Source organism: Cololabis saira, chromosome 23 (assembly GCF_033807715.1).
Source record: "Cololabis saira isolate AMF1-May2022 chromosome 23, fColSai1.1, whole genome shotgun sequence".
In the NCBI taxonomy this organism is placed as follows: Eukaryota; Metazoa; Chordata; class Actinopteri; order Beloniformes; family Belonidae; genus Cololabis; species Cololabis saira.
This window is the reverse complement of record NC_084609.1, coordinates 34,911,902-34,927,523: the sequence shown is the minus strand read 5'-3', so window position 1 is coordinate 34,927,523 and position 15,622 is coordinate 34,911,902. Positions and strand designations below refer to the sequence as shown.

The 15,622-nt window shown below is 45.2% G+C and overlaps 2 non-coding genes across 2 annotated transcripts; both read left to right on the top strand.

The window, feature by feature from the left end:
- The first annotated feature begins 14,398 nt into the window (after positions 1-14,398).
- trnas-gcu (transfer RNA serine (anticodon GCU)) lies at positions 14,399-14,480 on the top strand. Its single transcript has one exon. It is a non-coding gene; the product is annotated as a tRNA-Ser (tRNA).
- Positions 14,481-15,247: 767 nt separating this feature from the next.
- On the top strand, positions 15,248-15,329 carry trnas-gcu (transfer RNA serine (anticodon GCU)). The gene has a single exon. It is a non-coding gene; the product is annotated as a tRNA-Ser (tRNA).
- Positions 15,330-15,622: the final 293 nt, after the last annotated feature.

Below are 15,622 nucleotides of genomic sequence, written 5' to 3'. Positions count from 1 at the left end.
TCTATAGTGTCAAAAGCAGCACTGAGGTCCAGTAGAACCAGTATGGACACTAATCCCTTATCTGAGGCCATAAGGAGGTCATTCGTGACTCGAACCAGTGCTGTCTCTGTGCTATTATGCATTCTGAACCCTGACTGAAAGACTTCAAACAGATCATTTCTATACAAATAGTCACATAACTGGCTTGAAACTGCCTTTTCCAGAATTTTAGACACAAATGGAAGGTTGGAAATTGGTCTATAATTAGCTAAGGTGTCTGGGTCAAGAGAAGGTTTTTTAAGTAAAGGTTTAATTACTGCGACTTTGAAAACCTGTGGTACATATCCTAAACTTAGGGATAGGTTAATTTGGTCCAGTATTGTCGTACCAATAAGAGAAAAAATATGCTTGAATAGTCGAGTCGGGATGGGGTCTAACATACATGTGGTTGACTTAGCTCTATTGACGAGTGAGGTCAGCTCAGGGAGGTCTATAGGATCAAAACAGTCTAGAGACAAGTCAGAGCGTAGGGAAGTCGCTAAAGCTGAAGAAACGCCCACAACCGGCTGGTTGATTTCTTCTCTAATTCTCGCGATTTTACTGTTGAAGAAGCTCATAAAGTCCTCACTACTGAGAGCTGCAGGAATGCACGGCTCAACAGAGTTGTGACTCTTTGTCAGCCTGGCTACAGTGCTGAACAGAAAACGTGGGTTACTTTTGTTATCCTCTATCAACGTTGAATAATAAGCTGTTCTGGCTTTGCGAATGGCTTTTTTATATACTATTAGAATATCTTTCCATTCACGATAAGAGTCTACAGACCTACAAGAGTACCACTTCCTTTCCATTTTACGCACGTTTTGTTTCAACATGCGGATATCTGAATTATACCAGGGAGTTAAGCTCCTGTGGCTAGAAACCCTCCTTTTCAAAGGAGCAACTTCATCTAAAGCTGAATGCAACAAATCAGCAGTGTTACTAGCAAGGAAATCAACATCTGCAGAGGTAGAACCCAGGTCACTGGCCTCGATTACATCACTATTTCGCACTGTCGTAAGATAAGCAATGGCCTCCCTAAATTTAACAATAACTTCATCAGACAAACATCTGCTAAAATAATACCTCCTATTTTGCACTTCAACATCAACAAAATTAAATTCAAACGTTATTAAAGGTATTGTGACATCATTTTTAACATGCTTTTAACACTATTAAAAGTCTTGGGCAACATCCCTCAAATGTGTCTAAAAGAGTGTAACAAGAAAAACTTCACTCTAGAACTCTTTTCCTGGCTTTTTATTACAGTGTTTTTTTGCGCCGTGAAAAATGCTTCCTTTCCCCCCTTTCCTGTCAATCATTGCTCCGCTCCTCCTCCCAACCTCCTCCTCCTCCAGCCATACGCTCACAGCGGCGTCGGAGCGACAGGCGAAGCATGCACGGAAAAGCAGGAGGGCGAACCACAGCAAACAATCATAAAAATAAAGGCATGCAAGCAGCAGTGTCTCCTTATCTTAAGTCCAGTCAGTGGCCGCGGGTCTTTTGAGCAGTTGTCCTCCGGTGATTAGAACAAAAGAGGCTCTAAACAGCTCCTTGTTAAGCCTCATTTATGGTTCCGCGTTAAATCGACGCAGAGCCTACGCCGTAGGGTTCAGCGTACGGTGCGCGTCGCCGCGTAACCTTACGCCGTAGGTTCTGCGTCGGTGTAACGCGGAACCATAAATCGGCCTTTATGGTGCGCTGGAGAAGAGAGGAGGCAGGGAGCTGGGTGGAGGGGGCGGTGATTTAGCGGATCGTTACGTAACGATCCGCCACCAAACCAGATGAGCCGTTTTTGCACAGTTATGCGGAAAATCCCAGAAAGCACACAATACACTGAATGTTAAAAGTTCGTTGTTTTTTGGGTGTAATTGATGTCAAGACACCCAACAAAACACAAAAAATCAAGAAAAATGTGTTTTTCATGTCACAATCCCTTTAAGTAATGGTCGGATAAAAGGGAGTTTACAGGTGACACCAACAGACCATCAGTTTCAACACCGTAGGTGAGAACGAGATCGAGAGTATGATTAAAACAGTGCGTCGGTTTATCCACTTTTTGTGAGATACCCATTGATTCTAGAAGAGAATCGAAGGCTAATTTAAGATTATCGCTTTCAACATCCATATGAATGTTAAAATCACCCACTATGATGAATTTATCTGTGCTGATCAATAATCCAGAAAGGAAATCTGAAAATTCAGACAAAAACTCTAGATACGCACCAGCAGGGGGCCGGTACACTACCACTAACACAACTGGCTTCTCTGATTTCCAGCTCGGAAATTTCAGACTAAGCGTGAGGCTTTCAAATGTATTATAGTTGCACTTAGGTTCAATTTTTGTTTGGAGACCGGAGTTATAAATTGCTGCGACTCCTCCGCCTCGGCCCGTGCTTCTAGGAATGTGATGATTAAAGTAGCCGGGCGGAGTTGATTCATTCAAACTAACATACTCTTCCTCCTGTAACCATGTTTCTGTTAAGCAGAAAATATCACTCCTGCTCTCTGTAATTATATCATTTACTAACAGAGACTTGGAGCTTAATGATCGTATATTTAGTAGTCCGCATCTAATTTTTCGGTCTGTAATTGGTACCAAATGTACATTGGTTTTTATTTTTACAAGGTTATCTTGGTTAACGCCTCTATAACGCTGCACCTGGTGAACTTTTGGAGGGCGGGGAACTGCAACCACTTCTATTTTGCTAGGCACCTGGCCAGAGTCGCCAATATCATGTAATCCTACAGTTTTAGAGTCGCTAATTACATAATGCAATCCTATAGTTTTGTTGGCAGGCGTTGGTCCTCGAGAAGCAGCAGAGAAGTGTGTTAAACTACAGCTCTGCATCCTGGCCTGGACCCTGCATTGTCAGGGGGAGTGTCTAATAACATTGGCCAGATTTCTAGACATAAGAGCTGCACCATCCCGGGTGGGATGAATGCCGTCCCTTCTAATCAGACCGGGCTTTCCCCAGAATGTCTCCCAGTTGTCAATAAAGTCCACGTCGTTTTCTGAACACCACTGAGACAACCAGCGGCGGAGCGAGAGCATGCGACTAAACATGTCATCGCTGGTCAGATTGGGGAGGGGGCCAGAAAAACCTACAGAGTCCGACATGGTCTTGGCGTAGTTACACACCGAGACAATATTCATTCTGGTTACTTCCGACTGGCGAAGACGGGAGTCGTTAGCTCCGACATCGATGATAACTTTACCATATTTACGATTACCCTTTGCCAGTAGCTTCAAATTTGCTTCTATGTCGCCCGCTCTGGCCCCCGGGATGCACCTAACTAAGGTCTCTGGAGTCGGCCTCACATGTCTCACAATAGAGTCTCCAATCACCAGGGTCGGTTTCTCAACAGATGTGTCGCTGAGTGGGGAAAAACGGTTAGACACATGAAGCGGGTGGTGGTGTTCCGTGAGCCCTTTAAGACTAGTCTTCCTCCGAACCGTCACCCAGCTGCCCTGCCTGGCCGGCTGCTCGGGAGCTGCAGGGGAGCGGCTACGCTCAGCTGCTACGGGCCGGTCCGCCGCTAGCTTAGCCTGGTTAGCTGAGGAGGCTCTCGGACTATGGTTTAGTTGGCCGAACCGGACCTCTAACTGACTGAGCCTCGCCTCCAGCCCTGCAAATAAACTACACTTTAAGCACTTACCGTCTTCACTAAAGGAGGCAGAGGAATAACTAAACATTTCACACACTGAGCAGGAAAGCGGTGAAGCGGTGGGAGTCGGAGAGGCCATGCTAAGATGCTAACGGAGGCTAACGGACAGAAAATGTATCGGTGATTGGTGACAGTGAAAGTTACGGAAGAGAAAATGAGCGAGTGTTGAAATAAAGACAGTAATGTACCAGATATAGTGCTATTTTACCAGAAAACTGTCTAAGTTTTAGATAAAAAGTCGGGAGAGATCTGAGCCTGGCTGCACGCCGTGCAGCAGCAACAGACCGCAAACACCAGGAAGTGACGCGATGCGTGACGCAATACGTTACCCAATCAGCTGTGACATTGAGTCTCTCCGCGCGCAGACAACCGCGGACATACAAGCTTTACGAGAAGAACTGACCGGTGAGTTGACACAGCTCCGCTCCTCACAGGCCGAGACGGCTAACACACAGAAGGAGATTGAAACCACGCTCAACGACACCATGAACAGAGTAATCTCCAGAGGTGTGGACTCGAGCTAGACTCGAGTCATGAATTTGATGACTTTAGACTCGACTTGACAAAATGTTAAAAGACTTGCTACTCGACTTGAACTTGAGAAGACTTGCTACTTTCACCAAAACACAAAGATTAAAAAGTATGTTAATAACGAACACGCTCTGTGTGTGTGTGTGTGTGTGTGTGTGTGTGTGTGTGTGTGTGTGTGTGTGTGTGTGTGTGTGTGTGTGTGTGTGTGTGTGTGTGTGTGTGTGTGTGTGCGTGTGTATGCATTTGTGTGTGTGCGAGCTGGCAAAGCATCCAATCAAATTAGATCCACGTTGCGACAGCATCCAATCAAATTGCAGGACAACCAATGACGAAGAAATGGTAACCAAAGTGCAAAAAAGTTTGCAAAAATGATACAGAAGATAATTTCGTTTGGGTACAAATATTATGAGGTGGTGAACAAAAAAAGAAATTGCGGTGTGCAAAACATGCGGGTCAAAGATCACAGACGGAGAGGCAACAACTTCCAACTTCGTTCGACATCTGAAGTTGCACAAAGAATGGTAAGTAGAGCTGGCGAGCTAATGCTCAGCTAACGTTACTTTATCTGCTAAGTAAAGTAACTTTTCTTTTGTTTTGATATTTTTATTAGGGGGTAAGGCACAGTTGAACAGGAATAAACAAAAAAGATATACAGTCTACCTCCTTTTTTTTTTTTTTTTGGGGATTAAGAACAGAACAAAAAATCCACACAAAACAATGATAAATACACGAAAATTATTATATTCAGAATCAGAATCAGAATCAGAATCAGCTTTATTGGCCAGGTTCGAACATTGTCCAACAAGGAATTTGATTCGGTTATTTCGCTCTTTGGTAGTAAAAAAAAAAAAAACAATAAACAAATGTGGTATTACTATATACATATAAACATTTTAACATTTTAAGGTGCAGCAGTTTGAGGTAGTGATAAAAGAAGGATAGTTCTGAATAAAAATAAGAATAAGTATAAGAATAAAGTATAAGTATAACCTATATACAATTTTAACAGACAAATTATACAGAAAATACAAAAAATTATACAAAAGGAAGTACAAAAGTGAGAGGTGCAGCAGAGTGAGGCAGACATGATTATAAAAGAGGGTGCTGGATGATTTTTATTGCACGTGTTTGGTTACTCTGAGACTTATTATTTGTGGGAGTTCATCAGAGCAACCGCTTGCGGGAAGAAACTGTCTTTGTGTCTGGAGGTTTTGGCGTACAGTGCTCTGTAGCGCCGTCCAGAGGGGAGGAGTTGGAACAGGCGGTGTCCCGGGTGTGAGGGGTCTGCAGAGATTCGACCTGCCCGTTTCCTGGTCCTGGACCGGTACAGGTCGTCGATAGATGGGAGGTTAGTCCCAACTATCCTCTCTGCAGTCCTGATGGTCCGTTGCAGTCTGTGCCTGTCCAGTTTGGTGGCTGATCCAAACCAGACAGTGATGGAGGAGCAGAGAACAGACTGGATTATTGCAGTGTAAAATGTGATCAGCAGCTGCTGTGGCAGGTTGAACTTCCTGAGCTGCCGCAGGAAGTACAACCTCTGCTGCGCCTTCTTCCTGATGGAGTTGATGTGGGTGGACCACTTCAGGTCCCGGGAGATGGTGGACCCCAGGAACTTGAAGGAGTCTGTGGTGGAGACGGTGCTGTTGAGGATGGTGAGGGGGAGGAGTGGCAGTGGGTTTTTCCTGAAGTCCACTGTCAACTCCACAGTCTTGAGCGGGTTCAGTTCCAGGTGGTTCCGACCGCACCAGTGGACCAGCTGATCCACCTCCCGTCTGTACGCGGACTCGTCACCTTCCCGGATCAGGCCGATGACGGTGGTGTCGTCCGCGTACTTCAGGAGCTTCACAGAAGAGTCCCCTGAGGTGCAGTCGTTAGTGTATAGGGAGAAGAGCAGTGGTGAGAGGACGCACCCCTGGGGGGCGCCAGTGCTGATGGTACGGGTGCTGGATGTGATGCTCCCCAGCCTCACCTGCTGCCTCCTGTCACTCAGGAAGCTGGTAATCCACTGACAGGTGGGGGCAGGCACGGTGAGCTGGGTGAGCTTCTGGTGGAGGATTGCGGGAGCGATCGTGTTGAACGCAGAGCTGAAGTCCACGAACAGGATCCTCGCATAAGTCCCTGAGGTGTCGAGATGACGCAGGATGTAATGCAGTCCTATGTTGACTGCGTCATCCACCGACCTGTTTGCCCGGTAGGCAAACTGCAGGGGGTCGAGCAGGGAGCCTGTGGTGTCCTTCAGGTGGCTCAACACCAGCCGCTCAAAGGTCTTCATGACCACAGACGTCAGGGCGACGGGTCTGTAGTCATTTAGACCTGTGATGGTGGGTTTCTTGGGGACTGGGATGATGGTGGAGCGTTTGAAGCATGAGGGCACCTCACACAGCTCCAGGGACCGGTTAAAGATCCGTGTGAAGGTGGGAGCCAGCTGCTCGGCGCAGACTCTCAGGCAGGAGGGCGACACGCCGTCCGGGCCAGGAGCCTTCCTGATCTTCTGCCTTTTGAACAGCCGGCACACGTCTTCCACAGAGATCTTGAGTGCAGGCAGGGTCTTGGGTGGGGGGAGGGGGGTAGACAGAGGTGGGGGGGGTTGGCTGAGGTGAGGTGTGAAAAGGTGGGCAGTGGGGGGGGATGGGGGGGATGGTGGAGGTGTAGCCGCAGGGGGGGAGGAGGGGGATGGTGATGGTGGAGCCGCAGGGGGGGAGGGTGAGGGGGGGGGAGGTGGTGATGATGAAGGTGATGATGATGAAGGTGATGATGATGATGATGATGATGATGAAGGTGATGATGATGAAGGTGATGATGGTGATGATGATGAAGATGATGAAGGTGATGATGATGGTGATGATGATGATGGTGATGATGATGAGTCGAACCGGCAGTAGAAGTTGTTCAGCTGGTTGGCGAGTTTGCGGTTGCCTGCAGGGCGTGGAGCTGGTCTTTTGAACCCAGTGATGTTCTGCAGGCCTCTCCACACAGACGAGGGGTCAGGGTTGGCAGAGAGGCGATTCTGCAGCCGTTCGCCGTAGGATCGCTTCGCCTTCCTGATTTCTCTTGTCAGTGTGTTTTTGGCCTGCCTGAACAGGGCTCGGTCGCCGCTCCTGTAGGCAACCTCCTTGTCTTTGCGTAGTTTTCTGAGGGTCGGAGTGAACCAGGATTTGTTGTTATTGTATGTGCAGAACGTCTTGGTCTGCACACACATGTCCTCGCAGAAACTGATATAGGATGTAACAGTATCAGTCAGTTCATGGAGATCTGAGGCCGCAGCTTCAAAGACACTCCAGTCGGTGATCTGAAAACAGTCCTGAAGCTCCAGCTTTGACTCCTCAGTCCACTTTTTAACAGTATTAACTACAGGCTTCGAGGTCTTTAATTTCTGCCTGTAGGTAGGGATGAGGTGGAGCAGACAATGGTCAGAGTGACCAAGAGCTGCGCGGGGAACAGAGCGGTATGCATTTTTTATGACGGTGTAACAATGGTCCAGAGTCCGCGTGTCCCTGGTGGGACACGTGACGTGTTGTTTGAATTTCGGGAGTTCGTGAGTGAGGTTTGCTTTGTTAAAGTCCCCCAAAACAATAAAAAATGAGTTCGGGAGTTTTTTCTCCAGGTCTGTTATCTGATCGGCGAGACACTGAGTGGCTTCAGCCACACACGCGTCGGGTGGAATGTAAACGCCGACCAGAACAAAGGATGAAAACTCCCGCGGTGAATAAAATGGTTTGCAGTTCACAAAAAGTGTCTCTAAGTGAGGACTGCAAGAAACTTTTAGCACTGTGGCATCTGTGCACCAACCTTCGTTTATATAGAGGCAGACCCCGCCGCCTTTTCGTTTCCCTGATGATTCCTTGCAGCGATCCGCTCGGATGAGCTGGAATCCCGGCAGCCGTACTGCGCTGTCCGGGACGAGATCACTGAGCCAGGTTTCCGTGAAGCAAAAGGCGGCAGATCTGCTAAAATCCCGGGTCCTTGTGATGAGCATAAGAAGCTCATCTATTTTGTTGGTAAGGGATCGGACGTTTCCCAGGTGAATGGAGGGGAGCGCGGTTCGGAATCCTCTCTCTCTCAGACGCACGAGGGCTCCGGCGCGCTTCCCCCGCTTGCGTCTCCTGTAGAACCGGTAAACAGCGGCTGCTGCTCCGATCAGAATCTCCTTTAAGCTGTCCGGATCGGAGAAAATTGGGCAAGATGTGCCGGGAGAAGACTTCCTAATATTAAATAGCTCTTCTCTGCTGAAGGTGACCCGTGAGGGGCAGCAGAAAACAGGAAAAATAAACAAAAAGCAGAAGAAAAACAGAGAGCGAAAAACCGTGGCGGCCATAGGCCATATTACTTATATATAAGTAATATTTAAGTATTTAAGCTAAACAGTATGAATTAAAAAAATAGATGAGTAAAAAGGGGGAAAAAAAAACAAAAAAAAAACAAAAAAACCCAAAAACAAAAGAAAAGTAAATAAAAAGATAAATAAAAAGGAGGAAGAAAGAGAGGAATGAGAGAAGAGAGGGAGGGGGGGTGATCCGTCAATCAGGAGGCAGGGACTGGAGAGAGTGGAAGAATGTAAGAAAGGGAAGCCACTTATTATAAAATTTGTTGCAACTACCCTTCAGTGAATATTTAATCTTTTCCAGCTTCAGAAAAAACATGGTGTCGTTCAGCCACTGGGTACTAGAAGGAGCCTTAGTCGACTTCCAGTGGAGAAGAAGGTGGCGTCTTGCCAGTAAGGAAGTAAAAGCCAAAATGTCTATTTGGTTTGAAGTAAACCGGCCATGGTCCTCTGGGAGCCCGAATATGGCAACATGGGGGGAGACTTTTATATTCACCGAGAGTATTTTTGACATGGTGTCAAAATAATTCGACCAAAAGCGAGAAAGTAGTGGGCAAGAGTAAAACATATGGGTTAAATTGCAGGACGAGGCATGACATTTGTCGCATTCGTCAGTGACACTGGGATAGATCTGTGAGAGTCGAGCTTTAGAAAAGTGGACTCTAAACAGTACTTTAAACTGTATAAGTGTAAGACGAGCGCAGGATGAACTTGTGTAAATTTTTTTAAGAGCAGCGTCCCACCAGTCATCCTCCAAATTTAGATCCAGTTCATCTTCCCAGACAGCCCTAACTTTAATAACTGGAGAGAGATCGAAAGACAGAAGGTCATCGTAAACCTTAGAGATCAGTGATTTTTGAAGTGGATCATGGCTTAAAAGCACCTCCCACTGTAGAGTCGGCGGAGAGGATGGAAAAACTGGAAACAAAGCTTTAGCGCAGTGTCTAATCTGAAAGTATCGAAAGAGATGAGAAGGCGGGAGATTAAATTCACCTGAGAGATCTGCAAAGCTGCGAAAGATACCATCCTTGTAAAGATCTCCAAAACTTTTCAGGCCCTTATTATGCCATATGAGAAAGGTTGAATCTGTAAGCGGAGGTCGAAATAAATGATTGTTCAGTAATGGAGCTAAAGTAGATGCTGACTTAAATTTGAAGTGTTTCCTAAATTGATACCAAATTTTAAGTGTGGAGTGAACCACTTGATTATTTGTAAAGACAGAGAGGTTGGATGGAATAGATGAGGTAAGTAGAGCAGGTAAAGAAGATGAAATGCATGACTGTGCCTCCAATTTACACCATGGCATATTCACCGATTTGAACCAAAATGAAATTTTTTGAATATGTGCTGCCCAATAATACAGTTGAAAATTGGGAAGTGCCAGTCCGCCATTGAATTTACATCTCTGAAGTGTGGATTTGCGGATTCTAGGAGCCTTCCCACACCATAAGAAGTCAGAAATAGTTTGATCAATTATTTTAAAAAAGTGTTTTGGTAAGAAAAGTGGAAGACAATGGAACAGAAATAGAAATTTGGGCAAAATATTCATTTTAACTGCGTTAATTCTTCCAATTAATGAAAGAGGTAAGCTTTTCCATCTATGGAGGTCAGATTTAATTGTAGACATTAAAGGTGAGAGATTAGCAGAAAAAAGAGAGTTTAACGTTCTGGTTACGTTGATCCCAAGATACCTAAAGCCGGAAGGACTAATCTTAAAAGGGATATCTGACTGTACGAGCTGTGTTGCTGAGTCATTAATGGGATAGCATTCACTTTTAGATACGTTCACTTTATAGCCTGAGAAAGACCCGAATCTCTGGAAAGCAGATAAAATTGAAGGAATGGAGAGGACAGGATCCGAGACATATAACAGTAAGTCATCAGCGTAAAGTGACAGCTTATATTCTGTTCCCAATCGGGAGATCCCAGTAAAAATGGGGGAGGACCTCAGAAAGATTGACAGGGGCTCTATAGCTAGTGCGAATAATAGGGGAGAGAGGGGACACCCCTGTCTGGTGCCACGGGCTAGAGTAAAAAAATTGGACTGAATGCCATTAGTGGAAACGCTTGCTTGTGGAGACGTGTAAAGGAGACGAATCAAAGAAATGAACCCATTCCCCAGCCCAAACTTCTTCAGTACAGTAAATAAATAGTCCCATTCAATCCTATCAAATGCCTTTTCAGCATCGACTGAGATTACGACTTCAGGTGTTGTGGTGACAGTTTTAGAGTGAATAATATTTAAAAGTGTCCGCACATTAAAGAATAACTGTCGCCCCTTAACAAACCCTGTCTGTTCATTTGAGACAATAGTTGGCACAATGTTCTCCAAGCGATAAGCCAAGGCTTTAGCAAGGATCTTAGCATCTACATTTATTAACGAAAGAGGTCTGTATGAGCCGCAGAGAGTTGGATCCTTATCTTTTTTTAAGAGGAGACTTATGGAGGCTTGCCTTAAAGTGGGAGGGAGAGTGCCATGTTCCAGTGATTCCTTATAAACAGCATGCAATAAAGGGGACAATTTATCCTGAAATTTCTTAAAAAATTCCACTGGAAATCCATCAGGGCCAGGAGCTTTGTTATTTTGCATACTTCTCACAGCGAGATTAATTTCTTCTACCGTTAATGGCGAGTCAAGATTTTTAGCAGCATCGGAGCCTATAACAGGAAAGTTGAGGCTATCTAAGAATGAATTCAATTCAGTGGAGCCAGATGGAGATTCAGACGTATATAAAGAGGAATAAAATGAGTGAAAGACAGAATTAATGGCGGTGGGATCCTGATGCAATGAGCCTGATGAATCTTTTATCTGAAGGATCATACGTGAGGCTGCCTGGCGACGTAACTGATGAGCCATGAGCCGACTTGCCTTGTCTCCATGTTCATAATATACGGAGCGTGATCGTAAGAGAAGTCGCTCTGCGTCATTAGTGGTAAGGAGATCAAATTCAGTCTGTAAATCGACACGTTGCTTAAGAAAACTGGGAGAGGGGCAAGTAGCAAGTTGTTGGTCCAATTTTGTGATCTTAATAGAGAGTTCTTGTAATTTGGCTTTCCGGGACTTATTCAAGTGAGCAGAGAAGGAGATAATTTGTCCCCGCAAATATGCTTTTAATGATTCCCACAGCAGTGAAGATGAAATTGGTTCCATATCATTTTGATTTATAGAGATGTAATCATCAATTTTAGTTGTAATAAAATTGGTGAACTTATCATCTGAGAGAAGTAATGTATTGAACCTCCAAGATGTTGAGTAGCGTGGCTGTGAAGAGAACTGAATATCCAAAGAAAGAGGAGCGTGGTCGGAGATCACAATAGGATGATAATCAACAGACAGTACTTTGGGAATTAGTTTAGCATCAATAAAATAATAATCAATCCGAGAGAAAGATTGATGCATCTGAGAAAAGAAGGAATATTTTTTGGTACAAGGGTTATAAAATCTCCAAGGATCGGTGCAACCGTTCTTGGACACAAAATCTGAAAGAGACCTCGACATTGAAGAAGGAGTCAGATTTCGTGGGCTGGAGCGGTCTAGTTTGGGGTCAATTACGCAGTTCATATCCCCGCCAATTATAAGAAGACTGTCGTTCAATGAGGGGAGACATTCAAAAAGCTTGTTCATAAAGTGTGGGTTGTCAAAATTGGGGGCATATATATTAACTAATAATATGGGAATATGAAATAGCGTACCCGCCACAATTAAGTATCTGCCGTTTTTGTCTGAAATCACCTTAGATGCTGAAAACTGCATTGACTTACCAATTAATATAGCAACCCCCCTGGCCTTAGAGTTGAAATCAGAGTGAAACACCTCAGAAACCCAGGGACATTTAAGTCTGACCTGGTCTTTGGTGCGCATGTGGGTTTCCTGAAGGAACACTAAGTCAGCTTTAAGACGTCTCAGGTGAGCAAATATTCTCGATCTCTTAATTGGACTCCCCATGCCTTTGATATTCCAGCTCAACAACCTCACAGAAGTACCAGTATTAGTGGCCATATGTTAAATTCCTAAAGATAGAGATGTACCGAATGCGGATCCCCAAGGAAGGAAAGGAAAGAAAGGGATGGAGGGAGGAAAGAAAGAAAGAAAGAGAAAGAAAGAAAGAGGAAAGAAGAAGAAGAGAAAAAAAAAAAAAAAAAAAAAGGGGGAGAAAAATAAATAAATAAAAAAAAAATAAATAAATTAAAAAAAAAAAAAAAAAAGGGGGGGGAAATTGAAAACAACAACAAACTTAACCTACTGAACCCCCCACCCCCCACCCCCCAATTGCACTTACAACGACCCCATCCCCAAACGATGGAGAACCCAGTGCAAACTCCAGAAGGAGTCAGATCCCTGAAAAGAACACTTACGGCTTTAAGCATAACTAACAAGATAATAACTAACAAGCTTCGTGTTGAGCTCCTGCAAGCCCAGCAACATTAACAGAGAGGTACAACCAATCACGACCAAGTTAAACTGAAAACCACATACCGTGTATATATGGGAGAGAGAAAAAAAAAAAAAAAAAAAAACGACACTGATGAACTGAAAAAAGTTCAACTAGACTTTGAGCGACGTGATGAAAGCGCTGGCCTCCTCTGCCGACCTGAACTCCCTTTCTGCGCCGTTGTGAGTGATGCGGAGGCGGGCGGGGTACAGCAGACCGTAGCGGATCCCCGGGATCTCGCGGAGCCGGCGGCGGACGTCATTAAAGGCGGCTCGGGCACGGGCCGTCTTCTGGGTGTGGTCGGGAAAGACAGAAAAAGTCAACTCTCCACACGTAATCCGTTGCTGAGCCCTGGCTCGGCGCAATATATCCACACAGTCTGTATGATAGTGCAGACGGGCGATGATGGGACGAGGGCGCTCTCCGGGCTTCGGCTTCGGCTGGAGGGTGCGGTGCGCCCGGTCCAGGAGAGGCTCCTTCTCCAGGCTGAAAGCCTCCTTGAGCAGAGAGGGAATATCCGTAACAGCAGAAGAGGTGGAAAAATCTTCAGGAATTCCCACGATCCGTATGTTATTGCGCCGGGATCTCGCCTCCAGATCCTCGCATTTACCATCCAGCCTCATCAGTTCAGCTGACAGATGCTCCACTTTAGCCTGTAAGGTTGTGATGTCATCGGTGCAGGATGAAAGAGATGTTTCCATTTCAACCACTGTGTTCTTCAGAGCGCGCACATCAGACTGGATGTTTGTAATGCTTTTTGATAATTCCGACTTCACCGCTTGCAGCTCAGTCTTGATGCTCGACAGGTTTTCAGTTAAAGCAGCCTGAAGCTCCGCTTTAAAAACAGCCGCCATCTCAACGCGGAGTGATGCGAGCAGCTCGGCCTTAAAGTCGTGTGAAGGAGCGGCCCCGGCGGCCTCGGCCAGGCTGGACGGGGGGTCACCACGAGGCGGGGATGCTGCGTGCGGAGAGGGCCGCGGCGGTGGCGCGGATGGTTTGAGTTTTGGAGGCATTTTGGTCGGCAAAAATACGGGGCCAAAGTAAAATAATGAAGGTCGGGAAAAATAAACCGAAGGAAGATGAAAAAGCTGTACCAAAAATAGATATTTTTAAAGGTTGTTGCAGGAGCTCAAAAAAACACGTCCTAGTCCATTAGTCGCTACACCGGAAGTCGTAAAGTAACTTTTCTAGCTGTAGTTAATGATGCTGTACTGGTAATGTTACATTGCAAACACGGTAATCTGTTGCGTCCACTGCATTCACTCCCCGACTCCTACTTTGATAAACAGGTGTAGACAGCACACATTGATGTCTAGTTGAACTGCATCATTGATGTTTAATGAGGACTAGTTGAATAATGGCCAGTTAAATAAGTAATCGTTAAATTGGGACTAGTTGAGTAACTATTTGACTAGGTTAATGACGACTAGACGAGGTGGCCGAGTGGTTAAGGCGATGGATTGCTAATCCATTGTGCTCTGCACGCATGGGTTCAAATCCCATCCTAGTCATGCTTGTTTCTCCTGTGCTTCGAGGTGTTCCTTGGAGTTACTATGAGGTGGTTGTGTCCCAGCATGGTCGAATGCTGTCTTTGCTTCAAATAACCTAAGATGCTCAGTAGCATTACCTGTAAGCTTCATTTTGTTTATATAGTAAAGCATCAATACACCTATAAAGCTAGGTGCTTTCCAGAGACCAATCGCATGACCCCCAAACAACTGTCAAATAAACACTGGCAAGGAACAACCCCCCTTTCAGAGAGAAGACCTACCTGCTGAAAAACAGGTGGCTAGAGCAAGAATAGGAGTGAGATAGAAAAGAAAGGATGAACAACAGGGAAAGGTGAGACACCGATATGTTGTCAAAGGTAAAACAAGTGCAGATATATTAGTATTAATGAACCATTAACAGGAGAACTAACAGTTCTATGTAAATATGACTGTTAGTTGTTGGACTACAGAGACCACTATATAAACAGGTGTAGACAGCACACATTGATGTCTAGTTGAACTGCATCATCGATGACTAGTTTAACGAGGACTAGTTGAATAATGGCTAGTTAAATAAGTAATCGTTGAATTGGGACTAGTTGAGTAAGGACTAATTGAATGAGGGCTAGTTGAGTATGGACTTGTTGAATGAGTTTTAGATGAGCAAGGACGAGTTAAATAAGGGTGAGATGAATGAGGGCTATTTGATAAGGAGTAGTTGAATGATGACAAGTTGAGTAGGCACTAATTGAATTAGCAGTAATTGGGGACTGGATCAATGCGCACTAGACGAGGTGGCCGAGTGGTTAAGGCGATGGATTGCTAATCCATTGTGCTCTGCACGCATGGGTTCAAATCCCATCCTCGTCGTGCTTGCTTCTCCTGTGTTTTGAGGAGTTACTATGCGGTGGTGGTATCCCAGCATGGCCGGATGCTGTCTTTGCTTGAAATAACCTAAGATTCTCACTAGCATTACCTGTAAGCTACATTTTGTTTATATAGTAAAGCATGAATACAATACAAGCTAGGTGCTTTCCAGAGACCAATCACATGACCCCCAAACAACTGTCAAATAAACACTGGCAAGGAACAACCCCCTTTCAGAGAGAATACCTACCTGCTGAAAAACAGGTGGCTAGAGCAAGAAGAGGAGTGAGAAAGAA